The sequence below is a fragment of the Arachis stenosperma genome, chromosome 4 (genome assembly GCF_014773155.1).
Source record: "Arachis stenosperma cultivar V10309 chromosome 4, arast.V10309.gnm1.PFL2, whole genome shotgun sequence".
NCBI classification, from domain to species: Eukaryota; Viridiplantae; Streptophyta; class Magnoliopsida; order Fabales; family Fabaceae; genus Arachis; species Arachis stenosperma.
Genome location: NC_080380.1, coordinates 32,077,120 through 32,090,930, shown reverse-complemented (window position 1 = coordinate 32,090,930; position 13,811 = coordinate 32,077,120). Strand labels below are relative to the sequence as shown.

At 39.1% G+C, this 13,811-nt stretch overlaps 1 non-coding gene across 1 annotated transcript; it reads right to left on the bottom strand.

Moving 5' to 3' along the window:
• Positions 1 to 451: 451 nt before the first annotated feature.
• On the bottom strand, positions 452 to 559 carry LOC130977189 (small nucleolar RNA R71). The gene has a single exon (XR_009084893.1). It is a non-coding gene; the product is annotated as a small nucleolar RNA R71 (small nucleolar RNA).
• Between the last annotated feature and the right edge of the window lie 13,252 nt (positions 560 to 13,811).

Genomic DNA, 13,811 nt, shown 5'->3' with positions numbered 1-13,811 from the left:
ACTCTCTGGAGAGGACCTGATAGAAATTTTCGAAAAAGAAGAAGACATGGCAGCCGAAAATAACAACAATGCCAACAATGCAAGGAAGGTGCTTGGTGACTTTACTGCACCAACTCCCAATTTCTATGGGAGAAGCATCTCTATTTCTACCATTGGAGCAAACAACTTTGAGCTTAAGCCTTAATTAGTTTCTCTGATGCAATAGAATTGCAAGTTTCATGGACTTCCATTGGAAGATCCTCATCAGTTCTTGGCTGAATTTTTGCAAATCTGTGACACTGTTAAGACCAATAGAGTTGATCCCGAGGTCTATAGACTTATGCTTTTCCCTTTTGCTGTAAGAGACAGGGCTAGTATATGGTTGAACTCACAGCCTAGAGATAGCCTGAACTATTGGGAAAAGCTGGTCAATGCCTTCTTAGCTAAATTCTTTCCTCCTCAAAAGATGAGTAAGCTTAGAGTGGAAGTTCAAACCTTCAAACAGAAGGAAGGTGAATCCCTCTATGAAGCTTGGGAAAGATACAAGCAATTGATCAGAAGGTGTCCTTCTGACATGCTTTTAGAATGGAGCATCATAGGTATCTTCTATGATGGTCTGTCTGAGTTATCAAAGATGTCATTGGACCATTCTGCGGGCGGATCCATTCATTTGAAGAAAACTCCTGCAGAAGCCCAGGAACTCATTGAAATGGTTGCAAATAACCAGTTCATGTACACTTCTGAAAGAAATCCTATGAACAATGGGACAACTCAGAAGAAAGGAGTTATTGAGATTGATACTCTGAATGCCATATTGGCTCAGAACAAATTATTGACTCAGCAAGTCAATATGATTTCTCAGAATCTGACTGGATTGCAAGCTACATCTGGCAGTGCTAAAGAAGCCTCATCTGAAGGAGATGCTTATGACCCTGAGAATCCTGCAATGGAAGAGGTGAATTACATGGGAGAACCCTATGGAAACACCTACAATTCTTCATGGAGGAATCACCCAAATTTCTCATGGAAGGATCAACAGAAGCCTCTGGTGCATGAAATTGTAAATCACACTTTTCACAACTCGTACCACTAACCAGCAAGTGCACTGGGTCGTCCAAGTAATACCTTATGTGAGTAAGGGTCGATCCCACGGAGATTTTTTGCTTGATGCAAGCTATGGTTATCTAGTAACTCTTAGTCAGGATATCAATTATAATTATCAGTTGACTTGCAAATGAACAAGAGAGCATGAATTAAATAATACTTGTTATGTAGTAATGGAGAATATGTTAGAGTTTTGGAGATGCTTTGTCTTCTGAATCTCTGCTTTCCCCCTGTCTTCTTCTTCACGCACGCAAGGTTTCTCCTATGGCAAGCTGTGTGTTGGTGGATCACCGTTGTCAATGGCTACCATCCGTTCTCTTAGTGAAAATGGTCCAGGTGCATTGTCACCGCACGGCTAATCATCTGTCGGTTCTCACTCATGCTAGAATAGGATCCATTGATCCTTTTGCGTCTGTCACTACGCCCAACCCTTGTGAGTTTGAAGCTCGTCACCATCATTCAATCCCTGAATCCTACTCGGAATACCACAGACAAGGTTTAGACTTTTCGGATTCTCAAGAATGCTGCCAATGGATTCTAGCTTATACCACGAAGATTCTGATTAAGGAATCCAAGAGATACTCATTCAATCGAAGGTAGAATGGAGGTGGTTGTCAGGCACGTGTTCATAGGTTGAGAATGGTGATAAGTGTCACGGATCATCACCTTCTTCATATTGAAGTGCAAATGAATATCTTAGATAGAAACAAGCGTGTTTGAATAGAAAACAGAAATAATTGCATTAATCCAGCAGAGCTCCTCACCCCCAACAATGGGGTTTAGAGACTCATGCCATCAGAAATACAAAGTTTTGATCTAAAATATCATGAGGTACAGAATAAATCTCTAAAAGTTGTTTAAATACTAAACTAGTAACCTGGGCTGTTTCTGGAGTTAAACGCCAGGTTATAACCTGTTTTGGGCGTTTAACTCCAACTTGTAACCTGTTTCTGGCGTTTAACGCCAGAATGGAACATGGAACTGGCGTTAAACGCCAGTTTACGTCGTTTATCTTCAAGAAAAGTATAGACTATTATATATTTCTGGAAAGCCCTGGATGTCTACTTTCCAACGCAATTGAGAGCGCACAATTGGACTCATGCAGCTCCAGAAAATCCATTTCGAGTGTAGGAAGGTTAGAATCCAACAGCATCAGTAGTCCTCTTTCAGCCTGAATCAGATTTTTGCTCAGATCCCTCAATTTCAGCCAGAAAATACCTAATATCATAGAAAAACATACAAACTCATAGTAAAGTCTAGAAATATGAATTTTGCATGAAAACTAATAAAAACATACTAAAAAGTAGCTAGAACCTACTAAAAACTACCTAAAAACAATGCCAAAAAGCGTGTAAATTATCTGCTCATCACAACACCAAACTTAAATAGTTGCTTGTCCCCAAGCAACTGAAAATCAAATAGGATAAAAAGAAGAGAATATACTATAAATTACAAAATATCAATAAAGCTTAGTTCTAATTAGATGAGCAGGACTAGTAGCTTTTTGCTTCTGAACAGTTTTGGCATCTCACTTTATCCTTTGAAGTTTAGAATGATTGGCATCTATAGGAACTCAGAATTCAGATAGTGTTATTGATTCTCCTAGTTTAGTATGTTGATTCTTGAACACAACTACTTTTCAGACTGTGACTTAGCTTTGCTAAAGTCCCTAATTAGAGGTGTCCAGAGTTCTTAAGTACACTCTTTTGCTTTAGATCACGACTTTAACCACTCAGTCTCAAGCTTTTCACTTGGACCTGCATGCCACAAGCACATGGTTAGGGACAGCTTGATTTAGCCGCTTAGGCCTGGATTTATTTCCTTGGGCCCTCCTATCCATTGATGCTCAAAGCCTTGGATCCTTTTTTTTTACCCTTGCCTTTTGGTTTTAAGGGCTATTGGCTTTTTCTGCTTGCTTTTTCTTTTTCTTTTATATTTTTTTCGCCATTTTTTTTCGCAAGCTTTTGTTATTCACTGCTTTTTCTTGCTTCAAGAATCAATTTTATGATTTTTCAGATTATCAATAACATTTCTCTTGTTCATCATTCTTTCAAGAGCCAACAATTTTAACATTCATAAAATTCAATATAAAAAATATGCACTGTTCAAGCATTCATTCAGAAAACAAAAAATATTGTCACCACATCAATATAATTAAACTAATTTCAATGATGAATTTGAAACTCATATACTTCTTGTTCTTTTGTTTTTAGAACATTTTTCATTTAAGAGAAGTGAATGATTCATGGAGTTATTCATAGCTTTAAGACATAGACACTAGACAATAATGATCATGTAGTAAAGACACAAAATATAGACAAACATAAAGTATGAAAATCGAAAAAAAATAGAAAAATAAGAACAAGGAAGTTAAGGAATGAGTCCACCTTAGTGATGGTGGCTTGTTCTTCCTCTTGAAGATCTAATGGTGCTCCTCTATGTCTCTTCCTTGCCTTTGATCTACAATCAAATGCTCTACCACTGAACTATGGACCCTTGAGATGAACCTCTCCATCTCTCATGACTTAGATGTGGAAGCAACTGCCTTTCCTTTCCTCTTTCTAGAGGTTTCTCCGGCCTTAGGTGCCATAAATGGTTATGGAAAAACAAAAAGCAACTCTTTTTCCACACCAAACTTAAAAGATTTGCTCGTCCTCGAGCAAAAGAAGAAAGAAGGGAGTAGAAGGAGAAGTGGAGGAGATGGAGGTGTGTGAATGGGTGGATTTGGGAGGGGAATGGTTTGAATTTGAATGGTGAGGTAGGTGGGGATCCTGTGGGATCCACAGATCCTGAGGTGTCAAGGATTTCTCATCCCTGTACCATTTAGGCGTGTAGAATGCCCTCTTAGTGCAATCCTGGCATTTAACGCCAGACTGCTGCTTGTTTCTAGCATTAAACGCCAGCTTGCAGCCTGTTTCTGGCGTTTAACGCCAGCTTGATGCTCCTTTCTGGCGTTAAACGCCAGTCTGATGCTTCTTACTGGCGTTTAAACGCCAGTAAGCTTATCCTCCAGGGTGTGCTATTTTTAATGTTATTTTTGATTTTGCTTTAATTTTTGCAGTTGTTTTTGTGACTTCATGATGGGATTATTTTGGTGAGAAATGAATCTCTCCCAAAATAACACCAATCTAACCGGCAAGTGCACCGGGTCGCATCAAGTAATAAAAACTCACGGGAGTGAGGTCGATCCCACAGGGATTGAAGGATTGAGCAATTTTAGTTTAGTGGTTGATTTAGTCAAGCGAATCAAGATTTGGTTGATTGATTGGTGAATTGCAGAATTTAAATTGCATTGAAAGTAAAGGGAATGGGAAATTGCCATGAATTTAAAGATAACAAAATTTAAAGTGCTGAATCTTAAGAAATAAGAAATTAAATGGCAGAAACTTAAAGAGCAAGAAATGTAAATTGCAAGAATCTTAAATGACAAGAAATGTAAATGGCTTGAAATGTAAAGGGGATTGGGACTTGAATTTGCATGAATTAAACAAAGAGAAGTTAAATTGCACCAAACAGAAGAGTAAATGGGAATTGGGGTTGAATCAAATTCAAGACAGAAAAGGAAATAAACAAATAAAGCAAGAAACAGAGAATTGAAATGGGAGAATTAGATCTCAGGACCCAGAGACTAGAAAACCAAGTCTAGATCTCAATGCCTTCCTAGATCCAACAAGAACAATAGCAAGAGAATTGTAAATTGCAAAGAAATTAGATAAAGAAGCAAGTAATCAAAATGGAAATTAAATTGCAGTGAAAATGAACAGAGAGATCCGAGGGGAGATTGAAACAGAATTCCTTCAATTCTCCAACCCAAGATCCAAGACAATTGTGATTGAAATTAAAAGCAATAAAACTAAGAGGAAGAGAATGGAATTCTCCTTCCCCAAACTAAGAAACTCAAGATCACTCTCTGTAACTAAAATTTGAAAGGAAAGCTCTATGAAAAATCAGAAAAGGGAGCTTTCGAATAACTTGAATTCTAGCCTATTTATACACTTTCTTCAATTGATCTTCAAGCCTTGAGTTGGGCCCTTACTCTTGGTGGAATTGGGTTGAAAGAGGCCTTGGTTAATTGCTCTTGAAGTTTGAAGAGAAACCCAAGTGAACCATGTGAACCGGATTTGATTTTTGCAAAGTTGGATTCAAAGTTTGAGTTAAAGTTAGGGGGCTAACTTTAAGGCCAACTTTTCATATCAGCAAATCAATTTTTCTGGTGCCAAAGTTGGCCTTCAAGTTTGGGGTCTAACTTGAGCGCAAACTTTGGCCCTTCCTTAAACACAATTGGCGCCAACGTTAGCCTCAAAGTTTGGGGGCTAACGTTGGCGCAAACTTTGGCCACCCCTGGGAGAAATTGACATGCCAACGTTAGCCTCCAAGTTTGGGGGCTAACGTTGGCGCAAACTTTGGCTACCCTGGGTGAGAATTGTCATGCCAACGTTAGCCTCCAAGTTTGGGGGCTAACGTTGGCGCAAACTTTGAGTGGCCCAGGGAAGAAAATTCAACTTCTCAAGTTAGCCTTCAAGTTAGGGGGCTAACTTTGAGGCTAACTTTGCACCAAAAGTTTGTGCCAAAGTTTGAGGGCTAACTTCAACTCCAACTTTATGTTTCCTGGTTCAAATTCACTTGTTTCATTGTCTCCTCTTTGCTTCTAGCCGTTCCTTCTTTCTTCCACTTTTCTCCAAGCTTTCTTCACCTATCATTAATCAACCAAACACATCAAAGCTATGCCCAAAATCATAAGATATTCAATTTATCATAATATGCAACAATTATAGCATAAAACCTCATGAATTTGCATTAATTCACATATGGTTGATTCAATCAAAGGAAGCATGAAAATCTACCCAATTGGCTTGCTTATGGCTCAAGAAAGTGCATAATTTAAATGAAAATAAAAGAAAAAGACTAGTGAAACTAGGCTAAGATGACTTGTCATCACAACACCAAACTTAAAGCTTGCTTGTCCCCAAGCAAGAAATGAATTGAGCTCAGAGATTCTTTGAATTAAGATGGATTGAGGAACACTTGTAAAGCACAGTGAGTGAAGTGATCAAGTAACAGTGGGATGAACTCTAAATCATATGCTCATGCAAGGGCTTCAGTGCTCACTAGTCCTCACATATTGGGAGTCGTAGGTCTTAGGATTTTCATCCAAATGGTATCATGGAGATCTCTTTATATGTAATCACCTTGAAGCAGCTTTATAGTTTCTGTGCTTTGGCCTCGACTCTAAGTGTCATGTCTCAAGGCGGCTCTTTAGATAAGTTTTCAATCAATACTCCTAAACCAGTTGGTTTTAAGGTATTAGGTGTTAAAGCACCCCTCGGATTTACTTGCTCAAGCCTCTTTCCTTGACACACTTCAACCACAAGCATTTACTAGGATAGCAACTCTTTGAGTTTTTGTTTCTTTCTTTCTTTTTCTGCCTAGTAATTGATGCTCAGAGCCTTGGGCCATGTTCTTTTTGTTTTTGCAGTTTCTTTTCTTTCTTTTGTTTTGTTTGCTGCTTCTTGGATCAATAGATTTTTGAGAATCTCTACAATACTTCTTTGAACTTCATGTCCTGCCTATGAGCTCCCATGCAAGTTTTCACAAGCATGCAACCTCAATACATGATCATACAACTAGAACCACCACTTCTCCTAATCTTTTGCTTGCCTCAAAAACTGATTTATTCCTCAATCCTTCTTTTCAAAGAACTTTCATGTGATGCATTCTTGAAATTGAGTGCAAACAAGTTTTGAAGATAAGAATGTTGTGACTGATAAGCCTTCTTGCTTATTGAATTATAAAGGAGGATTATGCTATGCAGGCAGGCAGGAATATAAAAAGAAAAACTATATGATGCAGACAAATAGGGCAAATAAGGATACAATCCAACTTTCAACCATAGCAACATTTGATGTAAAACAATCACTTAACAATACAACCTGTTGGAGTTCACTTGCTTTCCTTCTCATCATCATCATTGCTGGCCTTTATGTTCATCTTTTGCTTCTTTGATTGATGATGCTTAATCCCTCCAAAGGCTTGTATGATACTCTGCAATGATATTGAAAGTTGCTTGTTCCCCAAGCACTTAGAAACTGTGGTTAGTCTGCATGACTTATTTGTGGGCTTTTTGAACTTACTTTGGTGTGGGAACACCAAACTTAGTACCTTGCCAAAGGTTTTCACAAATCAAATTAACCATGTGTGAAACTCTTTTTCTTTTTCTCTTTTTTTCAAAAGCAATAAAACTGAAAACTAGGAAACAGCAAAATAGTTAACTAGTTCATCCAATATGCTTGAAGCCAGTATTATGCAGAAAGTGAGAATGTGCTTTATGATGGGATTTTGGTGGAACACCAAACTTAGAATCCTTCATTCTCCTTTATATTGTTTTGGTGTGCAACACCAAACTTAGCTTCTTGTAATCTGGATAAAACTAATTAACCATTTTATTGAATTAGATATGAAAAGATGGTTACCTCCGGTTGGGTTGCTTCCCAACAAGCGCTCTTTTATTGTCACTAGCTTGACATTCTTCATTCTGTGCTCATGGAAGTTGAGGCTTCTGTTGCCTTAGGTTTCCTCCTCTTGCTATGGGCTTTCTTCCCTCTGTTTCTCTTTCCATCGACTTCTTACTTTCCTCCACGACTTCCTTCTCTTTCATCCCAGCATCCTTCTCATGGCTCTTTGGGTTCAGAGTTCCCTTCTTCTCACCCAATTCAGCAAGGTTTTGAACCAGTTGTTCCATCTGCCTTTCAAGTCTTTTGAGTGAGGCCTCTTGGTTCTTGCTTATCATTTCTTGATGTTTCTTTATTCCTTCCTGCTCTATTGCCATCATTTCTTGAATTTTCATGAACCTTTCAATCAGCATTTCCAGAACATAGATTCTTTGAAAGGTTGGAAGTGGTTGTGGCTGTGTCAATTGTGGTGGTTGATGAAAGTCATTTTGGGTGAGTGGTGAGGTAGGACGGGCTTGGAAAGGTGTGTGTTGGGGTTGTGTGTGATTGAAGTCCGTTTGTTCCTGATATTGAGATTCCTTCATTCTTAGATACGAATGTGGCTTCCATGGAGGAAATTGTGTCTTCACTGTAGTAGAATGGAGAAAGTCAATTTGTCTAGCTATTGACCCCAATTGTTGCTGAGTTTGCTGATGTAGCTGTCTGCTTTGACTCATGACTGCCTTCATTCCTTCAAGATTCTTTATCTCCTCATCTGAAGTTGCACTCTGTGGAGTCTCAAATGAGTGTTGGTTATTGGCTCTCTTGTTATTGAGCTCTGTAGTTCCTTGGCCAGCTGCTGTTGCTTTGAAAAGGTTATCTAAGACGTAATCTACTGCTCTCCTTGTTTCTGGGGTTAATCTTTCATAGAACGCTCGGAAACCCTCTTTGTCAGTTGCTTTCTTGTATCTTTCCCATGGCTTGAACAATGATTCTTCCTCTCTTTGTATGAGTGGTTGTATCCCCTCTTTCATCTTGATGTTTTGTTGGGATGAGGAGAATTTGGCCAAAAATTTGGTAACCAAATCGTCCCAACTAGTAATACTTCCTTGGGGAAGGGTTTCGAACCATTGTGCAGCTTCCTTCTTTAGTGAGAAGGGAAATAGCAAGAGCTTAAGGGTGTCATGATTTACACTATTGGGGTTGACAGCACCACAAGTCCTTAGAAAAATGGATATATGCTGTTCAGGATCTTCCACTGGATTTCCGCTGTAAGAACAATTTTTCTTGATTGATGTAATGAGTTGCGGATTCATGTTGTGACGTTTTTCTTTCTTAGAAATTCCTTCTTCAATGATGTCTTTCCCTTTGGCTGCTCTACTTTCCTGTGACATATAAATCAATCATAAGGAATACACAGTGGTACTTTTTGGAAAATAGAGTGTAGTTATTTGTGACAAAACTCCAAACAGTTAGCGTGTTAGCAGAGGCAAAACTTCAAACAGTTAGTGGGTTAGTCAAAAATTAAGAAAAAGTGCTTGATCTAAATTACCACTTCACTTAATCATTGTCAATCTAATCAATCCCCGGCAACGGCGCCAAAAACTTGATGGGATTATTTTGGTGAGAAATGAATCTCTCCCAAAATAACACCAATCTAACCGGCAAGTGCACCGGGTCGCATCAAGTAATAAAAACTCACGGGAGTGAGGTCGATCCCACAGGGATTGAAGGATTGAGCAATTTTAGTTTAGTGGTTGATTTAGTCAAGCGAATCAAGATTTGGTTGATTGATTGGTGAATTGCAGAATTTAAATTGCATTGAAAGTAAAGGGAATGGGAAATTGCCATGAATTTAAAGATAACAAAATTTAAAGTGCTGAATCTTAAGAAATAAGAAATTAAATGGCAGAAACTTAAAGAGCAAGAAATGTAAATTGCAAGAATCTTAAATGACAAGAAATGTAAATGGCTTGAAATGTAAAGGGGATTGGGACTTGAATTTGCATGAATTAAACAAAGAGAAGTTAAATTGCACCAAACAGAAGAGTAAATGGGAATTGGGGTTGAATCAAATTCAAGACAGAAAAGGAAATAAACAAATAAAGCAAGAAACAGAGAATTGAAATGGGAGAATTAGATCTCAGGACCCAGAGACTAGAAAACCAAGTCTAGATCTCAATGCCTTCCTAGATCCAACAAGAACAATAGCAAGAGAATTGTAAATTGCAAAGAAATTAGATAAAGAAGCAAGTAATCAAAATGGAAATTAAATTGCAGTGAAAATGAACAGAGAGATCCGAGGGGAGATTGAAACAGAATTCCTTCAATTCTCCAACCCAAGATCCAAGACAATTGTAATTGAAATTAAAAGCAATAAAACTAAGAGGAAGAGAATGGAATTCTCCTTCCCCAAACTAAGAAACTCAAGATCACTCTCTGTAACTAAAATTTGAAAGGAAAGCTCTATGAAAAATCAGAAAAGGGAGCTTTCGAATAACTTGAATTCTAGCCTATTTATACACTTTCTTCAATTGATCTTCAAGCCTTGAGTTGGGCCCTTACTCTTGGTGGAATTGGGTTGAAAGAGGCCTTGGTTAATTGCTCTTGAAGTTTGAAGAGAAACCCAAGTGAACCATGTGAACCGGATTTGATTTTTGCAAAGTTGGATTCAAAGTTTGAGTTGAAGTTAGGGGGCTAACTTTAAGGCCAACTTTTCATATCAGCAAATCAATTTTTCTGGTGCCAAAGTTGGCCTTCAAGTTTGGGGTCTAACTTGAGCGCAAACTTTGGCCCTTCCTTAAACACAATTGGCGCCAACGTTAGCCTCCAAGTTTGGGGGCTAACGTTGGCGCAAACTTTGGCCACCCCTGGGAGAAATTGACATGCCAACGTTAGCCTCCAAGTTTGGGGGCTAACGTTGGCGCAAACTTTGGCTACCCTGGGTGAGAATTGTCATGCCAACGTTAGCCTCCAAGTTTGGGGGCTAACGTTGGCGCAAACTTTGAGTGGCCCAGGGAAGAAAATTCAACTTCTCAAGTTAGCCTTCAAGTTAGGGGGCTAACTTTGAGGCTAACTTTGCACCAAAAGTTTGTGCCAAAGTTTGAGGGCTAACTTCAACTCCAACTTTATGTTTCCTGGTTCAAATTCACTTGTTTCATTGTCTCCTCTTTGCTTCTAGCCGTTCCTTCTTTCTTCCACTTTTCTCCAAGCTTTCTTCACCTATCATTAATCAACCAAACACATCAAAGCTATGCCCAAAATCATAAGATATTCAATTTATCATAATATGCAACAATTATAGCATAAAACCTCATGAATTTGCATTAATTCACATATGGTTGATTCAATCAAAGGAAGCATGAAAATCTACCCAATTGGCTTGCTTATGGCTCAAGAAAGTGCATAATTTAAATGAAAATAAAAGAAAAAGACTAGTGAAACTAGGCTAAGATGACTTGTCATCACTTCACATGATCATCAACCTAAAGAAAACACAAAATAACAATGGAATTTTAACGTAGATAGATAAAATTGGGTTGCCTCCCAATAAGCGCTTCTTTACTGTCTTTAGCTGGACTATTACTGAGCTTTTAATCTAGTCTGCAATGTCTGCAAACCACGGAGCTTCCTGAATAGCAAATAATTGCTCATCCGGAAAGGTTTCAGAGATCTCAGTAGGAGGGAGGGACGCTCCTGCTACTGGTTCTATCCGGGACAGGTGATCAGCTACTTAATTTTCTGTCCCTTTTCTGTCTCTTATTTCTATATCAAACTCTTGCAAAAGCAACACCCATCTTATGAGCCTGGGTTTTGAATCCTACTTTGTGAGTAGATATTTAAGAGCAGCATGATCAGTGTACACAATCACTTTTGATCCTACTAAATAAGATCTGAATTTGTCAATGGCATAAACCACTGCAAGTAATTCCTTTTCTGTGGTTGTGTAGTTCTTCTGCGCATCATTTAGAATACGACTGCCATAATAAATGACGTGCAGAAGCTTATCATGCCTTTGTCCCAATACTGCACTAATGGCATGGTCACTAGCATCACACATTAGTTTGAATGGTAATACCCAGTTTGGTGCAGAAATGATTGGTACTGTGACCAACTTAGCTTTCAGAGTCTCAAAGGCCTGCAAACACTCTTTGTCAAAGACAAATGGTGTATCAGCAGCCAGCAGATTACTCAAAGGTTTTGCGATTTTCGAAAAATCCTTAATAAACCTCCTATAGAATCCTGCATGCCCCAAAAAGCTTCTGATTACCTTAACATTGGCAGGTGGTGGTAATTTTTCAATTACCTCTACCTTAGCTTGATCCACCTCTATTCCCTTGTTCGAAATTTTGTGCCGAAGGACAATTCCTTCAGTCACTATAAAGTGACATTTCTTCCAATTTAAAACCAGGTTAGTCTCTTGGCACCTCTTTAGAACAAGTGCTAGATGGTCAAGACAGGAGCTGAATGAGTCTCCAAATACTGAAAAGTCATCCATGAAGACTTCCAAAAATTTTTCCGCCATATCTGAGAAAATAGAGAGCATGCACCTTTGAAAGGTTGCAGGTGCATTGCACAGACCAAATGGCATCCTTCTATATGCAAATACTCCAGATGGACATGTGAATGCTATTTTCTCTTGATCGTGGGGATCTACTGCAATTTGGTTATAACCTGAATATCCATCCAGAAAGCAGTAGTAATCATGACCTGCTAGTCTTTCTAGCATCTGGTCTATGAATGGTAAAGGAAAATGATCCTTTCTGGTAGCTGTATTGAGCCTTCTGTAATCAATACACATACGCCACCCTGTAACTGTTCTTGTAGGAACCAGTTCATTCTTTTCATTATGAACCACTGTCATGCCACCCTTCTTAGGGACGACTTGGACAGGGCTTACCCAGGGGCTATCAGAAATAGGATAAATAATCCCAGCCTCTAGTAATTTAGTGACCTCCTTCTGCACCACTTTCTTCATGGCTGGATTCAGCCGCCTCTGTGGTTGAACCACTGGCTTAGCGTCATCCTCCAATAGGATCTTGTGCATGCATCTGGCTGGGCTAATGCCCGTAAGATCACTGATGGACCACCTAAGAGATGTCTTGTGTGTCCTCAGCATTTGAATTAGTGCTTCCTCTTCCTGTGACTCTAAGGTATAGCTTATGATTACAGAAAAAGTGTCACCTTCTCCCAGAAATGCATATTTTAGGGATGGTGGTAATGGTTTGAGCTCGGGTTTAGGAGGTTTCTCCTCTTCCTGAGGGATTTTCAGAGGTTCTATTATTCTCTCTGGTTCCTCCAGATCAGGCTGAACATCTTTAAAGATATCCTCTAGCTCTAATTCGAGACTCTCAGTCATATTGACCTCTTCCACCAGAGAGTCAATAATATCAATGCTCATGCAGTCGTTTGGGGTGTCTGGATGCTGCATAGCTTTGACAACATTCAACTTAAACTCGTCCTCATTGACTCTCAGGGTTAATTCCCCTTTTTGGACGTCAATGAGGGTTTGTCCAGTTGCTAGGAAAGGTCTTCCTAGAATTAGAGTTACACTCTTGTGCTCCTCCATTTCCAGCACCACAAAGTCAGTGGGAAAGGCAAATGGCCCAACCTTGACAATCATGTCTTCAATCACGCCTGATGGGTATTTAATGGAGCCATCAGCAAGTTGGAGACATATCTGGGTTGGTTTAACTTCTTCAGTCAAACCAAGCTTTTTGATAATGGATGCAGGTATTAGGTTGATACTTGCTCCAAGATCACATAGAGCTTTCTTGGTACAAGTACCCTCTAATGTGCATGGTATCATGAAGCTTCCGGGAGCTTTATGCTTTTCTGGTAAGCTTTTTAGAATGACTGCACCGCATTCTTCAGTGAGAAAAACTTTTTCAGTTTCTCTCCAGTCCTTTGGTGCACGAAATTGTGATCATCAATGGTGCCATCAACATGGTACGCTCAATTGCAATCTCAACTCTTTATCACAACTTTGCACAACTAACCAGCAAGTGCACTGGGTCATCTAAGTAATAAACCTTACGCGAGTAAGGGTCGATCCCACGGAGATTGTTGGTATGAAGCAAGCTATGGTCATCTTGCAAATCTCAGTCAGGCAGATCCAAATGGTTATGGAGGATTAATGAATAAAACATAAAACAAGGATAGAGATACTTATGTAATTCATTGGTGAGAATTTCAGATAAGTGAATGGAGATGCTTTGTCCCTTCCGTCTCTCTGCTTTCCTACTGTCTTCTTCCAATCCTTCTTACTCCATTCCATGGCAAGCTGTATGTAGGGTTTCA